This window comes from Cervus elaphus, chromosome 33 (genome assembly GCF_910594005.1).
Source record: "Cervus elaphus chromosome 33, mCerEla1.1, whole genome shotgun sequence".
NCBI classification, from domain to species: Eukaryota; Metazoa; Chordata; class Mammalia; order Artiodactyla; family Cervidae; genus Cervus; species Cervus elaphus.
In genome coordinates, this window is record NC_057847.1 from 15,567,437 (window position 1) to 15,583,979 (window position 16,543).

Sequence of the window (16,543 nt, forward strand, 5' to 3'; positions counted from 1 at the left end):
CACCCAAGACAGTCGGGTCATGGTGGAGAGGTCTGACAGAATGTGGTCCACTGGAGAAAGGAATGGCAAACCACTTCAATATTCGTGCCTTGAGAACCCCATGAACAGTATGAGAAGGCAAAATGATAGGATACTGAAAGAGAAGCTCCCCAGGTCGGTAGGTGCCCAATATGCTACTGGAGATCAGTGGAGAAATAACTCCAGAAAGAATGAAGGGATGGAGCCAAAGCAAAAACAATACCCAGTTGTGGATGGGACTGGTGATAGAAGCAAGGTCCGATGCTGTAAAGAGCAATATTGCATAGGAACCTGGAATGTTAGGTCCATGAATCAAGGCAAATTGGAAGTGGTCAAACAGGAGATGGCAAGAGTGAAGGTTGACATTCTAGGAATCAGCGAACTAAAATGGACTGGAATGGGTGAATTTAACTCAGATGACCATTATGTCTACCACTGTGGGCAGGAATCCCTTAGAAGAAATGGAGTAACTATCATAGTCAACAAAAGAGTCTGAAATGCAGTACTTGGATGCAATCTCAAAAACGACAGAATGATCTCTGTTCATTTCCAAGGCAAACCATTCAATATCATGGTAATCCAAGCCTATGCCCCAACCAGGAACGCTAAAGAAGCCAAAGCTGAATGGTTCTATGAAGACCTACAAGACCCTTTAGAACTAACACCCAAAAAAGATGTCCTTTTCATTATAGTGGATTGGAATGCAAAAGTAGCAAGTCAAGAAACACCTGGAGTAACAGGCAAATTTGGCCTTAGAGTACGGAATGAATCAGGGCAAAGGCTAGTAGAGTTTTGCCAAGAGAACACATTGGCTTATTCTCTATTTCTGTTTAAAAGATTACCACAAATTTAACAGCCATAAACAGCATGCACTGTTTTCTCCATATTTCTGTAGATGAATATGCCTGTTCTGTGCTCAATCAAGTTGTTGATTAAGATATTTTCTCATCTGGAGACTTGTGTTGGAAAAAAATATTCTCACAACCTCCCTAAGGTTGTTGGTAGAGTTAATTTCTTTGTGTTGTGGGACTGAGAACCCCAGCTTCATACTGGCTGTGAGCCAGGGCTACTCTGGTTGACACTCTGGCCACTCTGCTGGTAACTGAAATCAACACTGAGTCCCCAAGATGTCATTGTTCTCTGGAGTGATCAGCCATTAGCTGGTGGCAGGTTAATTACACTGGGCAGTATCCTTCTGAAAAAAAAATAAAAAAGAGGCAGTAGTTTTGCTCTTCCTGAAGTAGACATTTACTCTGGATATGAACTTACCTTCCCTGTAACACTTCTGTCAAAATTACAGTCTGTGTGGACTTCCTCGGTTGTCCAGTGGTTAAGAATCTGCCTTGTAATGCAGGGGATGCAGGTTTAATCCCTGGCTGGGAAACTAAGATCCCACATGCTGCAGAGCAACTAAGCCTGTGCATCACAACTAGAGAGTCTGTGAGCTGCGAGGAAAAGATGCCACATGATGCAATGAAGATCCTGTGTGCCTCAACTAGGACCCAAAGCAGTCAAATAAACAAATAAAATTAAAAACAACAGCAACTGCAAACTATGAACCTACAGAACTCCATTATTATGGTACTCCACATTCATGATCATTGCTCTGATTAAGAAACTCTTCACAGCAAAGAAACAAAGTGTGGAAATGGGCCCATGCTCATAGAATTCACTGGTCTTACCATGTTCCCCACTGTTTTGAAGTAGCCGGTTTGAAAGAATGGTGGAATGACATTTAGAAGGCTCAGTTATAGCTAGAGTTAAATTGCTAGGTGTCAATACCTAGCAGGGCTGGAGCAAGGTTCTCCAAGAGGCTCTATGTCCTCTGAATTAGTGTCCAATATATAGTGCTGTTTTTCTTATAACCAGGACTGAAGGATTCAAAAAACAAGGGGTGGAAATTGAGGTGGCATCACTCACACCCCTAGGGTCCCCTACTATCCCTAGTGGTCCACTAGCAGAATCTTTGATTTCTGTACCCACACCCTTATGCTTTTCTGTCCTAGAAGTCTTAGTTCCAAATTGGAGAATAATTCCACCCAGGAGATATGTCAATTATTCTGCTGAACTGGAAGTTAAATTTTTTACTTTGCTGTTTTGGGCTTTTTATACTGAATCAACCTGCAAAGAAGGGTGGCCCTGTGCTGGGTGAGATTGACTGATCCTGATCACCAAAGAGACAGTGAACTACTAGCCACAATAGTGGTGAGGAAAGTTATGTCTGGAATACAGGAGATCCTTTTTGGTGTCCCAGAGTTATCATGCCCTGTGATTAAAGGTCAATGAAAAACTGCAACTCAATTCAGACAGTACTAGTAATGGTCCAGTCCCCTCAGGAATGAAGGTTTGAGTCGTTCCATCATGGAAAATACTGTGATCAGCTAAGATGCTTGTTGAGAGCAAAGGGAATGAGTAGTGGAATAAAGCAGTTATAAATATCAACAATGATCACATGACTAGTTATATTAATTAATATAATTATCATGGGTATTTCTTCCTCATTTAGTTATGAAATACATACACATTTTCTTTCTTCATTTATTCTGTTATCATATAAGATGTATTATATTTATATCACAGTATTTAAGTAACAGGATTGCAAGAAGAGCTAACATTACCGAAGAAGAATTTTAATCCTCTTCTGGGGAGCAAATTAGTGCATTTTCATTTGTATACAGGATATGTTTATTTTAGGAAGCATATTACCTATTGCTGTCTTTGTTTAGACATTAAGTATAATTTAAGGGGATATCATGAGTTTGAGCAAGCTCCAGGAGTTGGTGATGGATAGGGAAGCCTGGCCTGCTGCAGTCCATGGGGCAGCAAAGTTGGACACGACAGAGCAAGTGAACTGAAATAAAGGAGATATCTATGGGTGCCAAATTGATGAAGGAAAGACTTAAGATAGATAACTGTGTGTGTCAAACTGGCTAGGCCACGATACCCAGATATTTGGTCAAATACCAGACTAGATATCAGATACCACTGTGAAGAAATTTTTCAGATGAGATTAAAATTTAAATCAGTATATTTTAGATACTAATCTCATCTAAGATCATTTTTACATGCCATAAACATTAAATCAGATGAGTAATAAGATTTATTCCTTAAATCCTAGTAAAGCAGATTACTCTCCATAATGTGGGTGGGCTTCATTCAGTCTGTTGCAGACAGCCTTTAGACTTTAGACTACAACAGGTTTCCAACAGGTTTTTTTAGGTTTCCAACCTGGCAGATTTTGGACTTGTCAGCTCCCACAATGTGTGAGCCAGTTCTTCAAAAGAAGTGAACAGATAGAGAGACAGATAGATAAATAGATATATTCTATTAGCTCTATTGGCTTCCCTCATAGCTCAGTTGGTAAAGAATCTGCCTGCAATGCAGGAGACCCCGGTTCGATTCCTGGGCCGGGAAGACCCCCTGGAGAAGGAAATGGCAATCCATTCCAGGATCCTTGCCTGGAGAATCCCATGGACAGAGGAGCCTGGCAGGCTATAGCCCATGGGGTCACAAGAGTTGGACGTGACTTAGTGACTAAAGAAAGAGAGAGAGAGAGAGAGAGAGAGAGAGAGATTAGCTCTGTTTCTCTGGCAAACCCTGATTAACACAGATTTTCATCAGAAGATGGGTATCTAGATATGATATTTGTGGTGAACAATGCAGATTGCCTTCACATTATATCCTTACATCCTTCTAATTCATTAGTAGAATTCCAATTTTTTTTGGGGGGATAGGAGGATATTGAATTAAAATAATAAAAATTTCAACCTCCCTGAAATGTGTGGATATGTGACACAAGCCTCACTAATGGAATTGTAAGCAGATGCCTGAGGAGCATATACCTAAAAAACAAGTCTCATTTAAAAAAAAAAAATTATGTTTTTTTAACTATGTTTTTCACTTCCTACCCATGTGTAATTGTGAGTCTTAGATGGGAAACAAACATCTTTTCAGCTGCTAAGCTGTCAGCTTGACAGAGAAGGCCTAGATTCTGAAGATAGCAAAGCAAAAAATAAAAAAATATTCCCCCTCCACTAATAGCATCATTGAATTATGTATTATACTAGGATGGATTACCTGTGTAGCTTGTAAAAAAAGTAAAAGCCAACTTTACCTGATTTTACTTTTATTTGCAGCAGAATGGAATCTTAGCTTTATATACTGACTTACTAGATGTATGACTGGATAATTAATTTCATATTCTTAGAGATTTGTTCCCTCAGATGAAGTTGCTGATGATATCTAAAGTTCCTTCTAATTTTTACATTCCAAGATTGATGTTTTCAACATCATCTTTTAAGATGGACTTAGGTTTTATCAAATAAAATGTGTATTTAGACAACAATAATAATTACCTTGTTAAGTGTTTTCTTCACTACAAGTAAATCCATTACTCTTTTAAATTGGTTCACTACTACTGTTCCTATATTCATATACCTTAGTAAGTCAATATATTGCCCAGTATTACTGTTTCCACAGGCTTAACATTTCCTTTAAATTCCCGAGAGTTGTTTCTATCAAGAACTATTTTTAATGGTTTTTGAAAAATCTAAGTATGCTTTCTATCTTACACAGAGTAATACCTTCAAAGAATTACAACTCAATCACCATCTCTATTTCCTGAATCAATTTATCTCTCTTGGAAGACACTAGGCAGGGGTTCTATTAGAATGTTAGCAAATATATTTCTTCAGGGAAGGTTAAGATATTCAAGTGAATGGTATCACACTTCAATGTGTAATTTCCTTCTAGTCATTATTTAATCAATGGTTTTATGCTGAGTGAACCTGTGGAAGCTTCTTTTTAAAATTTCTTTTCCCATTACTATCATGAATGCGTATCTTTTGGACTTGTCTCTTGGCAGCTTTAGAGGCATCTAATCTCCTAATGGCATATCAGATCTGAACAATATCTTTCCCCAAGGCCTCTCATTCTTTGGATTCCATTAACTCAAGTTTCTCTTTATGGACAAAAACTCATTCTATTTCTAATATAAAAGTCTTTGCAATCTGTATGTGTTATGTCTAAAACTGATTTTTCCAACCATTCAGTTCATTTTCTTAAGTGCTGGATCAGAAGTGTCTTGCACATTGTAAGTACTCATGAATGCTTGTCAAATTCAATTGGCACAGGATTGCAGTGACTAAGTTCTCATACAATAGGAGGCTTCGAAAATTTGTTAGCAAAAATCTCAATAAGATCTTTGGTATACAAAGTGATGGAAATTTGAGTCTAAGAAATATTGACACTTTTATTTTAAAAAATACACAAACAACTTCAGTAGCCAAAAGTATATTAAAATTATGGTTCAATTTTATAAGGAAATACCATGCAGCTACTAAAGAACCTCTTAATGAAAGTGAAACAAGGGAGTAAAAAAGTTGGTTTAAAGCTCAACATTCAGAAAACGAAGATCATGGCATCTGATCCCATCACTTCATGGCAAATAGATGGGGAAACAGTGGAAACAGTGGCTGACTTTGTTTTTCTGGGCTCCAAAATCACTGCAGATGGTGATTGCAGCCATGACATTAAAAGACGCTTACTCCTTGGAAGGAAAGTTATGACCAACCTAGACAGCATATTAAAAAGCAGAGACATTAATTTGCCAACAAAGGTCCGTCTAGTCAAGGCTATGGTTTTTCCAGTGGTCATGTATGGATGTGAGAGTTGGACTATAAAGAAAGCTGAGCACCGAAGAATTGATGCTTTTGAACTGTGGTGTTGGAGAAGACTCTTGAGAGTCCCTTGGACTGGGAGGAGATCCAACCAGTCCATCCTAAAGGAGATCAGTCCTGGGTGTTCATTAGAAGGACTGATGTTGAAGCTGAAACTCCAGTACTTTGGCCACCTGATGCGAAGAGCTGACTCATTTGAAAAGACCCTGATGCTGGGAAAGATTGAAGGCAGGAGGAGAAGGGGACAAGAGAGGATGAGATGGTTGGATGGCATCAACGACTCAATGAACATGGGTCTGGGTAAACTCCGGGAGTTGGTGATGGACAGGGAGGCCTGGCGTGCTACAGTTCATGGGGTCACAAAGAGTCAGACACAACTGAGCGAAGGGGACTGAACTACCAGTAATGTTAAGAGTTTAATATATCCAGAATATTGTTGCATTATAATGCTAGTTTTTAAAATAGCATGGTCATGATTTTACAATATAAATGTATCTGTAGTTATAGAGGGCTTCCCAGGTGGCACTAGTGGTCAAGAACCCGTCTGCCAATGCAGGAGATGTAAGAGACACGGGTTTGATCCCTAGGTCTGGAAGATCCCCTGGAGAAGGGTATGGCAACCCAGTCCAGTATTCTTGCCTGGAGAATCCCATGGAGAGAGGAATCTGGCAGTCTACAGTCCATGGGGCTGCACAGAGTCAGACACAACTGAAACGACTGAGCAGAGCACATCAGCAGCTCTAGAAGACTAAGACTGCTAGAAATACAGAAATGTTAATGAATATTTTTCTTTGTAAAGTAAAATCAGAAGTATTATACTTTTGTTTTCCACTTTTTATTTTGACACTTTCTTCCCTTGTTAACCTGTTTTACTTTGAGACTTTTAAATTTCAATTTGAAATATAAATAATAGATATACTTTAAGGCTGAAACAAAAATTATCGATGTACATATCTTCCTATCATACATTCATGGTTCTGTGTGCTTAGTCATTTAGTTGCATTCAACTCTTTGTGATCCCGTGGAATGTAGCCTGCCTGGCTCCTCTGTTCATGGAATTTTCCAGGCAAGAATAGTGGAGTTGATTGCCATTTCCTTCTATAGGGTATCTTCCTAACTCAGGGATTGAACCTGCAGGTGGTTTCTTTACCACTAGTGCTATTTGGGAACCCCACATTCTAGTTTATGGCCTAATAAATAGCGGTGCTAGTGGCAAGGAACCCACCAGCCAATGCAGAAGATGTAAGAGACGCAGGTTTGATCCCTGGGTTGGCACACTCCCCTGGAGGAGGACATGGCAATCCACTCCAGGAGTCTTGCCTGGAGACCCTTAGGACAGATGAGCCTAGCAGGCTATAGTCCGTAGGGTCGCAAAGAGTCAGACATGACTGAAGTGACTTATCACATAAATAGAGTGTTCCAAATACTTCCAAGATCCCTGAACATGCACAGGCAAATCATTATATGCAATACAAAAAGATAAAACAAATCTGGTGGAGTTTTACATACATGGTCTTTAACATCATGGAATAATAGTGGTTTGGTTAATATTTTAATCATCTCTTTGGCATATGTATGGTGGGAAAATAATATGTAAGGACAGTAGGACTCAAAATCTGTGAGAAGTACAATATCACACTATATAGAAATAAATATATACCTTTTCTTTTTCTCTCTGTTAATAATATCTTTATATATATAATTATAAAAGATTTATCATGTATTTATAATAAAATGAGTAAAAAGTTAGCAAACATCTTCTCTATAGAGTAATTTAACCTTGGTATAACTTATAGTTGTTTCTTAGGCATATAATAAAGATAGAATATTGTGTTACTAGACAATTTTGCTTATAACTGGAAATAACTCCTATTTTGAAAACTGCATTTGAGCTGAGAAGAGTGTGAAGGATTTATTAATACTTAGTGGGAAGCCATAACTGGTGACTTCCTTGAGTGCAAACCAGGTTTGTCCCTAGCCAGGACCATAGAAATTATACACACAGAACATTTTAGATATAATTGTTCCAATTTGTAAGATAGGACAAAGTTTTAAGCCACAGTGGGTTCCACATTCACCCCCGTGATGTCTCTTGGCAATAAAATGGTAACTTGAAATTCCAAGGGATAGAGCCTCCAAACTGTATGGAAATGTAAGGACTCCTGCTAGAGAGGAAAAAAAAAAAAAAAAACACCTGGTGTGAGATACTGGCTTATAACTTTCTAAGTGAACCTAATGTTGAATAATTATTCAAACATTCACATGTGGCAGGACAGGCCTGCCCAGGATAAGCAATGTTCTAGGCACTGAGGCCAGAGCTGGGCATTGTGATCTTGCAGACCTGCACCCTGGGGGCTGCTGGAATTCTGCTTCACACCTCAAGAGCATGGAGATCTTGACAGAGGCAGCCAAGATGCAAAGAACAAACATGAAGGCAATATTTGAGCATCTGGGATGAAATCAGCTTGAGGAGTCTTAAGGTGAGGGATCTATAAGACCCTCATAGACGACGGATCTCATAGAAATGAGCACTGGCCACAATTAGATCTCAGGGGAAACATTACAGGAATGCGATGCTGGGATTTTAGAGCTACATGGCTACGTGAAGATTTTTGTTTAGTCACTCAGTCCTGTTCAACCTTTTGGCGACTCCATGGACGGAAACCCACCAGGCTCCTCTGCTCATGGGATTTCACAGGTAAGAATACTGGAATGGATTGCCATTTCCTCCTCCAGAGGATTTACCCGATCCAGGGATCAAACCTGCGTCTCCTGTGTCTCCTGTATTGGCCTACAGATTCTTTACCACTCAGCCACCTGGGAAGCCCCCTACATGAAGATACCAGTTAAAAATCTTTCCAAATGTTTAGAAACTATTATTATGTGATGTCAGTGAAAATGGCAGAGTAAAAGCTCTGGGAAGCTGACCCTATGCTTCCTATGCCAGAAACAAAAAAATAAGTAAAAATTTTCAGAATCAACCTTGTCAAAACTCTGGAAAACAGTCAAAGTTTAATAGAAACCAAGCAACTGGTGAATCAAGAAAAAGATTTAAACACAGTAGGAGGAGCTTTGTGGCATTTTAATTCACCTTTGTTCTTTCTACCTATCTGGGGAAAAAAACAAACTGTCTATCAAAAATACTGTATCTGGCAAAACAATATTTCACAAATAAAGAGTAAAATTAAGGTATTACCAAATAATCAAAAACTAAGGGAGTTGCTGCTAATAGACTTGTCTTATAAGAAAAGCTAAAGGGAGCCCCTCAGGCTGAAGTTAAAACATGAAAAAGTAACTTAAAGTCATGTAAAAAAATAAAGTGCACTGGTAAAGGTAACTCCATAGGTAAATATAAAAGCCAGTATTACTGTATTTTGCTTTGTAACTACTCTTTTACTTATATGTGTTTTAAAATACAAATCATAATTCAGTAATTATAAATTATGCATTGTGGATATAATGTAGAAAAATGTAACTTATAACAATAACTACATGAAGGGTAAGGCACAGAGCTCTATCAGGGCAGAGTTTTGAACACAATCAAAGACACTCAACACACCATTTATAAAAATTAATTCAATATGGATCAAAAACTAAATATAAAAGCTAAATCTATACAACTCTGAAGGGAATCATAGAGCTAAATCTTCACAACCATAGTTTTGGCATATGACACCAAAAGCAAGATCAGCAAAAGAAAAGCATAGATAAATGGGAATAAATTAAGATTAAACACTTGTATGCATCAAACAAAGTAAGTGAAAAGATAACCTATAGAATGGGAAAAATACTTGCAAATAAAATAACTTCCAACTATATATGGAATCTAAAAAATACAGCAAACTAGTGAATATAACAAAAAGGAAGACTCATAGAGAATATATTAGTAGTTACCAGTAGAAAGCAGGGGAGGGGCAGTATAGGGTGAGAGGGATGGAAAGCACAAACTTTTGGGTATAAGTAAGATAGGTTCAAAGATAATGAACAACTCATATAGCCAATGTTTTATAATTTTAAATTTTCAACAACCAAATATTTAAAAATGGGCAAGATGTTTGAACACATTTATCTGAGGAAGCTATGAAAATGGCAAATAAGGACAGGAAAGTATGCTTAGCAAATGAGATGGCATTTCACAATTATTAGGATGGATAATTTTTTTTTAAGGAAAATAGCATATTTTGGCAAAAATATGGAGAAATTGGAACTCATTTTAACTGCTATTGGCAATGCAAAATGGGCAGTTGCTATTGGGTATTCTTTGGCAGATGTTCAAAAATTAAGCATATAATTATCTATAACCTAGCAATTCCATTCCTACATATATACCCAAAGTGTTTCAAAACAAATTAAAAAAATACTTGCACACAAATGAACTCATAAGCACTATTTGCAACAGTCAGAGAGGAAAATAATCCAAGTGTCCATTGATGATAAATGGACAAACAATGGTATATCCATACAATGGAACATTATTTACCCACATAAAGGGATTTATAATATGGATATACTTCAAAAATGTTGTGAGTTAAGCCAGACATAAAAGGTCACATATTATATGATTTCATTTATATGAAATTTTTATAAAGCAAAACCCATAGATATAGAAAGCAGAGTGACTTTGGGTTGGGGTAGGGGAAAATGGGGAATGACTCTTTAAAGTGTATGGGTTTTCTTTTTTGGGTGATGAAAATGTGAAGCTAGATAGAGATGATAGTTTCATGAATGGTGAGTGTACTAAATGCCACTGAATTTATGAGCAATTTGTATAATGAAGTGAATTGTTCACTTTATTATGGTGAATTTTATGCTATGTGAATTCCACCTAAAAAAGTAGAACATGCATTGATTTTTCTCATATTACTTATATAATCAACATTTTATCCAAGATTTTCCTTAATTGGTTAAAACAAAATGAGTTAATTTTAAGACCCTCAAGCAAAATTGCCAGTTGGGAGAAGGTAGAAATAAGAGGATCAAAAGATGTGAAAAAGTAATAATAAATATAAAATAAAAAATTTTGTTTTGGCTTACTCACTCATTTGTCTGATCTATTTAAAAATCATTGACATTAAAACTACTACATTGTTTCCTTTTCTTCATTTTAATAAATAAGCATTTTACACTCCAAAGTTATGGTTTTCACTAGCCTATGGCCAGGTAATTTAAAATGCTTAGGATAATACCTAATCTAATAACTATAGATATCTCTTAGTGATTTTCAGAAGACTCCTGAGAACTACAGATGCATTTTAGGGACTTCATTTCCTGCCACTTTGTCTTAAGAAAATGTGGGAAATCTCCAGGAGGCTAGATTTTCAGTATTTAATTGAGTAACATCACTATCCCCCCAAAATTGGAATTTAAGGTATTCAGAAAACTTCCCAAATTCTACACTCCATGGTAATATATTAACATTAGTTTCACTGTAAACATTACTCTACAGTATTATTCTACAGGAAGGATAAATTATGAGTTTGAGGATACTTCAAGAGATGAAATTTGACTTCACTATTTGCTGTCTGTGTGACCCTTAGTGATCCTTCCACCATTTGTAAAATGAAGAAAACAACTAGGCAAATCACATTCATTTCCTTTCACTCAGTAAATATCAATTTTTTTTTTCTCTTCCTTATTCTAATCCAAAAGTTAAAGGGCAGAAGTTTATGTATTCTACAGAGATCTCATTTGAGATTGAATTCAATGACTCAAAGACTACTTTATCTTGCAAACCTGCACCAAAAAACTCTTTTTAAAAAATGCTAATTATTCAAGAGGCATAATTGTATAAAGAAAGAAATATCAGAAACAATTTAAGCCAGTTTAATGTATAAATAAAAGTTTTATTAATAAATATGATTTTTAATTGTGTAGTACAGATACTAAATAATTTCTGAAGGTAGATCTAGACTGCATCATGTGGGATCTTTCACTGTGGTGTGCAACTCTAGTCGTGTTTCATGGGCTCCAGAGCATGCGGGCTTCAGTACTTATAGTGCAAGCTTAGTGGCTCCATGGCTTATGGACCTTAGTTCCCTGACCAGGGATCGAACCCCTGTCCCTTGCATTGCAAGGCAGATTCTTAACTACTGGACCACCAGGGAAGTCCCTAAAGTCTGCTAATCTTAATACTAGATAAAACCGTTCCTACAGCTCTCTTATAATTCTAACTAAAGGTACCTTTGATAGAAAGAAAACTGGTTCCCTAAAATGTTTCTATCTTAATCCCCGGAATCTGCTAATACACTACCTTGCATGGCAAAGGGACTTCACAGATATCCCTAAACTAAGGACTGTGAAAGGGGGATATGTTCCTGGATTAGCCAGGTAAGGACAGATATGATCACAAGCAACCTTAGAAATGAGAGAGGGAACAGGAGACTCAGAGTCAGAGGAGATGTGATCATGGAAGCAGAGGTGACAGGTAGGAAGAGAGGGAAAGAGAGAGAGAGATGGAGAAATGTGAAGATAGTATGTCAGTGACTGTGCTCTCAGCTCAGGGTAGACAAAGCTGAAATCAAGATGTCGGTTAGCACTGAGTTTTCATCCAGAAAGAAGTGTGTTAGTCACTAAGTTGTGTCTGACTCTTTGCCATCCCATGGACTGTAGCCTGCCAGGCTCCTCTGTCCATAGAATTCTCTAGGCAAAGATACAGCAGTGGGTAGCCATTCCCTTCTTCAGTGGGTCTTCCCAACTCAAGGATCAAACCCAGGTCTCCTGCATCACGGGCAGATTCTTTATCATCTGAGCCATCAGGGAAAAATGTGTTCCCAAGTTAAATCTTCTTGTTGTCAAAATTCAGTTCTTTGTGGCTGCAGGACTGTTTCCTTGCTGGCTGTCACTCAGAGACCTTTCTGAACTATTAGTGTTTGCTGCATTTCTTTCCATAGAGCCCCGTACAACTTCAAAGCCAGCTGGCTATCACTGTCCTCCATTCTCTCCCAGAGTTTCCTCAAACTCACGTCCATTGAGTTGGTGGTGCCTCCTATCATCTCATCCTCTGTCACCTCCTTGTCCCATTGCCCTCAATCTTTCCCAGAACCAGGATCTTTTCCAATGAGTCAGCTCTTCACATCCAGAGACCAAAATATTGGAACTTCAGCTATAGCATCAGTCCCTCCAATGAATATTCAGGGTTAATTTCCTTTAGTATTGACTGGTTTGATCTCCTTGTAGACTCTCAAGAGTCTTCTCTTCTGCCATTAGAGTGGTATCATCTACGTACTGAAGTTGTTGATATTTCTCCTTGCAATCTTGATTCCACCTTGATTCATCCAGTCCAGCATGTACTCTACATTTGGACTTCCTGGGTGGCGCTAGTGCTAAAGAACCCACCTGCCAATGCAGGAGACCCAGGAGAAGTGGGTTCAATCTCTGAAATGGGAGGAAAGCCTGGAGTAGGGCATGGCAACCCACTCCAGTATCCTTGCCTGGAAAATCCCCATGGACAGAGGAGCCTGGCAAGCTACAGTCCATAGGGCTGCGAAGAGTTGGACACAAGTGAAGCAACTTAGCACGTAGGCACCCCCTGTACACATAAGGTAAATAAGCAGAGTGACAATATACAGCCTTGACATACTCCTTTCCCAATTTTGAACTAGTCTGTTGTTTCATGTCTGATTCTGCTGCTTCTTGATCTGTATACAGGTTTCTCAGGAGACAGGTAAGGTGGTCTGGTACTCTGGTCTTTTTAAGAATTTGGCACAGTTTGTTGTGATCCACATAGTCAAATGTTTTAATGTAGTCAATGAAGCAATTCCCTTGCTTTCTCTATGATCCAAAAAATGTTGGCAATTTGTTCTCTGGTTCCTCTGCCTTTTTTAAATCCAGCTTGTATATCTAGAATTTCTCGGTTCACATACTGCTGAAGCTTATGAGATAAGGTTAAGCCTAATGAGATCATCTTAAAGTCAACTAATTTGGGATCCTAATTGCACCTGCAAAATCACTTCATAGTAGAACAGAGATTAAATTGTAATTCAGTAATAGGGAGAAGATGTGTATACATAAGGGGCCAGGAATTTTGAGGGTCATTATAGAATCCCACTTATCTAGGAATAAAGCATTGAAGCTATAAAGATGATATTAAAAAGGAATGCATTATTCTTAAGGGCAGAAAGTCTTAAATATTGTGTTAATATGCTTAGATTCTATTCTAAAATTGTACAAAATTGGGGCAATGACCCTTCTGTATATTATTTTATGAAGTTTTTAAGGAAAACCAGAAATTTCAAGTAAGTTGAAAAATGTATGATCCAGCAAATATTTTCCTTCCTTGTCTTTCCAGTGATCAAATGAGATGACAAAACATAATTAAGAAAAAAGAAAAATAATAAGTGTTCCTCAAACCCAGAAAATGAGTCAGAATTGGAACTGAATATTTGAAGAAATCCAGATTATAAGGGCAATGAGATTGGATTGACAGGAAATACATGTAAGGAACATGGCAGCTGAGATAATTGTGGTGATTCCAAATTCCAAAGGGAAATTATGAGAATCTGCACAGTGGGTGGGCAAATACAAAAGAGAGGAGTGGGCCCTGATGTAGCTATTAGACTAATTTAAACACTGAATTCTGAATAACTAGGCCAGTGGGATTCATCCAGCAAAATAAGAACCTCCTACTTCAGCAATGAAAGAGGCATCTATCTCCTCCAGCTAGATTGCTCACCACAAAATCATCCCCATGAAAACATGCCTATAAGCACTCTTTGCCAATAAACACAAAGCCCACGCAGAATCTTCACTCAACTCTCTGTACTGATTTATCTTAGTCCTTCCAGAGGGAAAAAGTAACACATTACCTATGAAAAGTGAGACTGAAGCTGACATAATCAACAATGCTGAATGACAGAAAGTTAAAAAACAAAACAAAACCTAAAAATCTACTAATTCAAATTTCTAAGGGATGATTATTTGAATCCAGAATTTTATATACTTAAACAAATGTAGAGAGACAAAAAGTACTTTTAAAGATGCCAGAGCAAAAAAAAAAATTGTCATCTGATTATCATAAATATGATCTTTTTTCAGGATAAACCACAGTAAAAGAAAAAGAAATACCTAAGAAAGGACAACATAAACCAAATGAATCAGCAGCAATTGAGTATTATCAAAAAGAATCAAAGAAAGCTTACAAGATGTTAAAAGGAGGCCTTTGAAACTTGAAGGCAGAGATGCTCTCTTTCAAGCAGCAGGATTTAGTAACAAAGGATTATGTTCCCTTCTTTATGTGTTCAGGCAAGACTTGGTTCTGTAAAAAGTACTGACTTAATCATAATAATGTATACATTCATGTGAGGCATAAAGTGATTCAACAGAAAAACAGTGTACTGAAGACTTTAATTACAGTTGTAGGAACAGTAAATTTTATGGTATTCTTTTAATAGTTTCAAATTGTTTAACTTGCAAAAACACTGAAGTAAGGAAAAAGTTAAAATGCAGGCATATTAAATTCTTTATCTTTTACATCAATGGGGCAATATACAACACCTAAAGGTGATATGAAGAAATAAGGAAGAAAATATTATTTAAAATTATAAGAAAACTACTAGGTATCATATGGATAACAGTATATTTCATAAAAATTATAGGTGGATGGGGCAAAGTAGGAAATAAAAATACTAATTTTTTTTATCTGTCATAATAGTTCAGTTCAGTTCAGCCGCTCAGTCGTGTCTGACTCTTTATCTTTCATAATAGTACATCAGTCTAAATCAACAAAAGATATATACTTGAATATATACTTTTAATAAGAATGATCTATAAATAGTTAAATTTACTTACCTCTTAGATCTGGAAATGCAATGAAGAGATAAGGATAGGATTTTTATATATAATTCTGGACCATTCTATTTGTATATATTCTTCTATTAAAATTTAAAACTTGTTTTACATTTAAAAAATAACTCACAAATTTAAAAGGTTAGCAAAAAACATTTAACATGTAATTAAAATAAACTGAAAGATTTTATAGGAACATAATTTAATTGTCCCTAATAGGAACCAGAGATCAAATTGCCAACATTCGTTGGATCATAGAAAAAGCAAGAAAATTCCAGAAAAACGTCTACTTCTGCTTCATTGACTATGCTAAAGCCTTTTACTGTGTGGATCACAGCGAACTATGGAAATTCTTAAAGAGATGGGAATACCAGACCACCTTACCTGCCTCCTGAGAAACCTGTATGCAAGTCAAGAAGCAACAGTTAGAACCAAACATGGAACAACAGATTGGTTCAAAATTGAGAAAAGAGTACATCAAGGCTGCATATTTTCACCCTACTTATTCAACTTATATGGAGAGTAAATCATGAGAAATTCCAGGTTGGATGAAGCCCAAGATGGCATCAAGATTGCTGGGAGGAATATCAATAACCTCAGGTATGCAGATGACAATTATACATAATTATAAAACCTGAACTCTTTCTAAGCCGGTAAAGCCTTTCCTTATTGACTTAAAAAGGCACTATCTACACCTCTAAATTATATTTGCAAAATAGTTGACAATATGGGACTGGAGTCAGACCTTTGTTCAAGCTCCGCACTCTACCACTTTTTAGCTGTTTTATCAGTTTCCTTGTTTATAAGATGGATATAATAATTATAACTACTTGGTACAGTTGTGGTAAACATTAAATGAACTAAAGCATTTGAAACATTTAGTATATCTTGCTTAGAATAAGAGCCCTGAATTATTACAAATTTTTAAACTATGTGTCTGCATGTGTGCTCAGTTGATTGCTCAGTCATGTACAACTCTTTGTGACAGGATCCTCTGTCCACGGGAATGTCCAGGCAAGAATACCGGAGTGGGTTGCCATTTCCTCCTTCAAGGGGTTTTCCCA

At 37.1% G+C, this 16,543-nt stretch overlaps 1 protein-coding gene across 2 annotated transcripts in view; it reads right to left on the reverse strand.

The window, feature by feature from the left end:
- The window catches only part of ZNF804A (zinc finger protein 804A), a 318,335-nt gene that overhangs the window by 14,476 nt on the left and 287,316 nt on the right, over positions 1 to 16,543 (reverse strand). Inside the window, exon 2 of one of the 2 annotated variants that reach the window (XM_043894894.1) lies at positions 14,834 to 14,949. The exons of the other annotated variant lie outside the window; for it this stretch is intronic. The gene's annotated coding sequence lies outside the window, so the exon portion shown is untranslated. The remainder of the gene's footprint in view (positions 1 to 14,833; positions 14,950 to 16,543) is intronic. 2 annotated transcript variants of the gene reach the window in all.